Genomic DNA, 6,000 nt, shown 5'->3' on the forward strand with positions numbered 1-6,000 from the left:
CGCAAAAAAAAAGATGGCCTCCTCCAAGTTCGGCGCCGGTCTCTTTGGATGCAGTTGATCTTACAGCTTTCGGGTACACTTGCTTTAACCCCTCTTGATAAACAAATCGGCATCAATGGGAAAATCGCACCCGCAAAATGGCTCATGGTCTCGCTAATATGCGAAAACTGGAACAAGGCCGGCAACAAAAACATGCCGCAACAGTCATGGATAAAAAAAATTAATATTGAACCCAGGATTGTTGTTTTCGCGCCGAGAATCTACAATTCAGTGGATCTATATGTAGGCCTTTATGCGGAACTAAAACCTGTCCACGGAAACTAACGAGAAAGATAAAGTACGCGAGCGAATGGCTGAGTATGCCGTATTATCAGGGAAACTCTGCGATGACTTGAGATAAAAATAGAATAATCTCAATGTAGCAAACCGCCTCTCATCGACCGAGGAGTTGGAAGTGCCGCAGTCCGCTTCCTCGGTTTCCTCTCAGCAGTTGGAGCTACCTCATTGGGCCTACTATTTTACTTGGCGCTAATAATTCCTCAGCCTTTCTTAATCTTTCTCAAATTATTAGGGTCACTCCAGCCGTTTCTACCATACGCTCTTTCCCCAGGGATAAGCTCAAATTTCTTCCCTGTTCAACATTGTCTTCCCTGTCCTACCTCCTGAGCTCCTGGACACAGCGCGTGGATGTGGTCGTTCGGAAGATATTTTCATCTGAACTTCTGTCTGTCTCGCGTTGCCTTCAAATACACGCGTGATATCAACCGAGACAGTCGAATGCATTCATGTACTCCGGGATGAAACAAAACTCCAAGCTACGCTGTCCGACTCCTGGACTAGAAGTAACCAAGCAACGCGGTTTGTTTCTTAGCCTGGTAACGGAGCACTCATGGCGCACTTTAAGATCGAATTATAAGGTCAGAAGAATCTTGGTGCTCACCTTTCCAGACGGGTTGGTTTTAAGGATGTTGTAGTGGCTCCACTATGTGGCTGAGTAGCAAACTTTGTTCCTTGGTTACCTTTGGAAAAGACCATGTAATTCGCATCTTCATATTGTAAACCAGCACATTTCCTGTGGTGTTCTTGGCGGTTAACCGCCATAGTGGACGTTAATAGCAATGTAAATGACAAAATATCACCCGGCAGCGGCATGGGTTTTATGTTCATCATGTGTATGAAATTCTCCTCTTCAACCGATCAGTGCAATAGTTGTGTCATTTTCTTCACAGTGAGATATTCGACACTCCCGGCCCGCTCAACCAACTATCACTCGACGTGACTCTCCACGTTGGAATAGACGGAAACCTGAGCAACACGAATATATCGACGTACCTATGTACCACACAAAACAAAATCATGAAGATCGCTTAAATTTCATGCCTGCACACTTGCTTGCAAAGGAGTTTCAATTTTACAGCAGCTGCGCACAGGATATTTCCCTCTATATCCATCTTGGCTTTCCGGGACAAGGCTCAATGCCTGTTCTTGAAGATGCGTCGGGAACCTTGCTTCTATTTTATAATTTATTTTATTTGGCTTATGTTTATGGGGGGTTTAACGTCCTAAAGGCACTCAGGCTATGAGGGACGCCATAGTAAAGTGTTCCGCAAATTTTCACCAACTGGGGTTCTTTAACGTGCACTGCACTGACATCGCACAGTACACAGGCCTCTATAATTTCACCTCCATAGAATTTCGACCCCAGGGGCGAAGATCGAACCAACGTCTTTCAGGTCAGCAACCCAGCGCCTTAACGACGAAGCCACCTCGGCGGTCCATTGATTTCTTTTATAATACGGCAGACAGCAACGCTCCTCAAGCAGGAGGGGGTTGCATGTCTTGCAGTAACAATTCAGCAAACATATATTCATTGGAACATTCAACAATAAAATAAATCAAATAGTTCCACTGATGTGTTGTGAGGGGAAAATACGAATTCTGGTAAAGTATTGTCCTGGCTAAGTATGGGCCTACTACTTTAGATTGGTTCAGTCTAGTGGATCTCTCAGGGGCAGCTAAAATATAACTGCCCTGTGACAAACCAGATTTGTTACAGAATTTGAAAGAATGTCAGCCTGGACACCTGACCATGGTCTTTCCTGCACACAAGATCACGGCTTTCTTTCGCTACCTTGCCAGCATGCCGTCTCGGGTGAAGCCAATCGTCCTGCAATTGCTCTATATTCCAGAAATTTGCTCAATCCTAACAGCACCCGCCTAATTCAGCATGCATCTAAACAGACGTAAGGAGCCTTCATTATCCGCACACTGAGAGCACCACAACGGCTTCTTGAAAATATTTTCGCTGACGTAAAATACCGAAGGTACTAAAAGACCAACGACCGTTAAGCTTCTTTTCAAAACACGCCTACAGTGACCCCTTTCACCTTTGGACTATTTTCCGACTCATATTTGCCTGTCAATGCTTTAGGGCGCAGGTGGGGCAACGTAAGCGTAATTCTCGAGGCCTAGCAAGAAGCGTTAATTTCTTTGATTACATAGAAGGCCACCCTTTCGTAGCCGACCCCTACGGTCAGTGCCCAATTTCAGCTTCACAAAAAAAAAATGGCTTCATAATCCAACCCCGATATCCAATAAAGCTTATACGACTCGGGAAAGGAAAACAAATATGGCAATGAATGGCAGGCGGGGAGGACCGCGCAAAGTTTTCTTCCTGTGCGGCACACACCCGCTCGTCTTGAAGCGCACGAACTGGCTTTTGGCCATGCACATTTGTTCACCCGTTTTTCCATTGCTGCCGGGCTACTGGTGGGGGAGGTGTTCCCCTTACCCAGCCGTAGGCTTATGACGTCGGAAAACGCTCATGCGGTGGTTGCATATACTGCTTTGTAGTAGCCAAAGGTGCAGAAAGAGGCGGCGCAACAGTGTCTTCAATACACTGTTGATGGTCGTTAGTTCTGCGGAATTTAGTTGTTTTTGACGATGCACAAAACTCTTGCAACATTGAATTTGGCGCCGATGACTCGCGCATTCGATCCCCTCGCTTCGCCGACTCGTGGATTGCACAGTTAATGCCTCCCTTCCAGGGTGACACGTGTGACTGTGGTGCTTTGGTGATCTCATCGCCAGAGAGAGAGCCAGGGGCGCGCGCTCACAATGGCCTCAATGTGGGCGCGCTACGAAGCAGTCTTTTTATTGCGTGTTAAAGCCTTTATGCGAAGCGGTAACATATTACAGCATTCTCCAAGCGGCGCAGCGCCCTTTGCAGCGCGAGCTACCGGCCCGTATCGATCACTAGAGAGCAGCTGACAGCCTGCGTTTTCAAAGCTAAAATTGAAACGAACTGTCAGCAGCCAGGCCACCCATGCTAAATAGCACTGACGTAGTTCTACAAATCAAAGAAGCCTCCTGTCAATTACACCTTTGCCTTCTCAGCCTGTCTTGTTCCCTTTTAAAACTGCTCTCTTAGAATTGATTCCGAAGCCTGTGCATTAAACTAGCTTGTAATTTTGTAATTTCTGATTTTGCTTTCTTATTTGAGCTCATTTTTCAGTCATCAGCACAGGAAGTGGTTTATGGTTTATGGGGTTTAACGTCCCAAAGCGACTGAGGCTATGAGAGACGCCGTAGTGGAGGGCTCCGGAAATTTCGACCACCTGGGGTTCTTTAACGTGCACTGACATCGCACAGTACACGGGCCTCTAGAATTTCTCCTCCAAAGAAATTCCAGCCGCCGCGGCCGGGATCGAACCCGCGTCTTTCGGGTCAGCAGCCGAGCACCATAACCGCTGAGCCACCGCGGCGGCCTGCACAGGAAGTAGTTTTCATTTGTTATTGCTGCTTTTTTGAGAGGAACAAAGCAAATGAAATGCATGAGAGCATTGCAATTCAAACATGTTTCTACATTTTCACAAAACACCGTTATGTTACCGTTTAAAAATCTTGAGACATTTGATAGCCAAATACGTAATTTTTAATGAAGTACATTTCCAATTAAAACACGCTATTTTGAACAGAAAATTAAAGCTTGGGCGAAAAAAATCCCCCAAAGTACCGCCTTCACCATACAGGCTGTACACCGTGGCCCGGAAGCGGAATCGACCTGCGTAAAAAGAAAAAAAATAGAGAACTGCGTGAGGAAAAAAAATTGAAAAGACTGCAAGTCCGCTTCAATTAATAAAGGCACAGAGGCCCCGACTTCTTTAAATCAATTCAATAGTATGCGTGCAGAGTAAGTAAGGATTGCGGGTAGGAAAGAAAAAAATATCGCACGGAATATTTGTTTACTGCAGCACAGTTTTTTTTGTTAGCCTCACAGACAGAGCGCGTTCTCAGCACCATTAGGCAATCTCATTCGGCTTCTGGAAAAAGCGCAATTCAAAATCAAAAATGCCATTTGTCACGAAGCTTTCTTAATACTCTCCTTGAAATCTGCAGACCATCAAGTCTTAGTTGCTGATGTAAATTGTTAACTGCACAGACCTTGTGGGACATACAGATAACCCTCACCGCCCCCGCGCCGAGTCACGCGACGAGAGCGCGTGCCGCCGGGCGTGGGGAGAGGGGGCAAACGGCCACCCTCCTCACTCCCAGCTCGGACGTGACGTCACGCCTACGCACTGGCGTCTTAGGGAAGGGGTGAACGACTTTCCGTGAAGGCAACCGATTGCTCAAGGGGGTGGCAATGTCGTAGGGGTTTAAGGAGAGCTCGTGGCGGGAACGTCTCTCCCTCGCCGCGGTGCTACTGCCCGCGCCGCCCGGACTACCCAACGCCGGTCGACGGCGACTTGGAAGCTACTGAATATTATTTTATCGGATAGAACATTCTTCCGCAGTGTGCTTTGCCTTGGGTAAATAAACTGTTTCCTAGCGTACTCTGTCGTTGCCTATTTCGTCCGAACCCGCCGTGGCTGTGACTCTGCGCCACGGGTTGGGGACACGAGTCGCTTACGAGAAACGCCTGCGTGTAGCCGGCACGGGAGCTCGCCTTTCCGGCCGGCTGGACGCGCAGTGACCCCATAACCTCCTCATCTGAATGCTAGAAAAAGTGTCTGGGAGGACGATACTTGGAAAAGCTGTTCTCCCCTCTTACCTATGCAACAAACAGGGAGGAGCCTAGATCTCCTTCGTCAAAATCAAATGCCGGTTTGGCGATACGTTTGCATATATTCCATCCGGCACAGTATACTTAAATTTTGAAATGTTGCGCAAGTGATGATACTCTGGTCGTTTACACATTGTTCGGATAGTTAAACAACGAACTACCAAATACCCCCGCCCCCTCTAAAAGACAATTACAAGGCCACAGGTTGATTTGGAAGGAACGTAAGCGCAACCCCGTATAGCTGGTAGCATAAGACGGAATGTAACCGACGATAGGACAAAAAGTGTCCCACATGGTTCATACTTTTGCGCACTTAATTAAACATGAGAGATAAATACCTGTTTCAAACTATATCTGCCTCTGCTTCCGCATAGGTTCTGAAAACATTGACAGTCAATGTTAATAACGGGCCGCTATGAAGAAAAGCGATCAGCGCTCGCCAGAAAGCTACAAGCAGGACGAAGTACAAATAACACCGGCCAGTGAAAACAACTAAGCAAGTAAACCACATCCTACAGAGACGCAGAGGTTTAAAATATAATTAATATAATTCAGTTTATTTTACTAGTCTCTGTTTCTTAACATCTGCCGGCCATAATGCGATTGCTAAGCTAATAAATATATTTACTAAATTACATTCTACTGTGCCAAATCTACTATACCCCCTTAAATGCAGACAAAAAGAACTCTCGTCACTGCCGGCGGCTATTTCGTCGAAGAGAACACGAATAGGAACCTCAAAACTGCGCGAAACTACGCGTCAGAGTAGCCGCATAGTAAATTTTGGGCGCAATGCAGCAGGTGCGTTTGGCTCTTCTGCAACTGTTAGCAAAATGATAGGAAGCCACTGGCGCTGGTGAGCCGCCAGGCTGCGAGGAGTGGAAGAATTGCGAGGTGCTCCCTCTCGTACTTTTCCGAGTGTAAGTTTAAGATCG

The sequence above is a fragment of the Amblyomma mixtum genome, chromosome 3 (assembly GCF_055824585.1).
Source record: "Amblyomma mixtum isolate Tamu chromosome 3, ASM5582458v1, whole genome shotgun sequence".
NCBI classification, from domain to species: Eukaryota; Metazoa; Arthropoda; class Arachnida; order Ixodida; family Ixodidae; genus Amblyomma; species Amblyomma mixtum.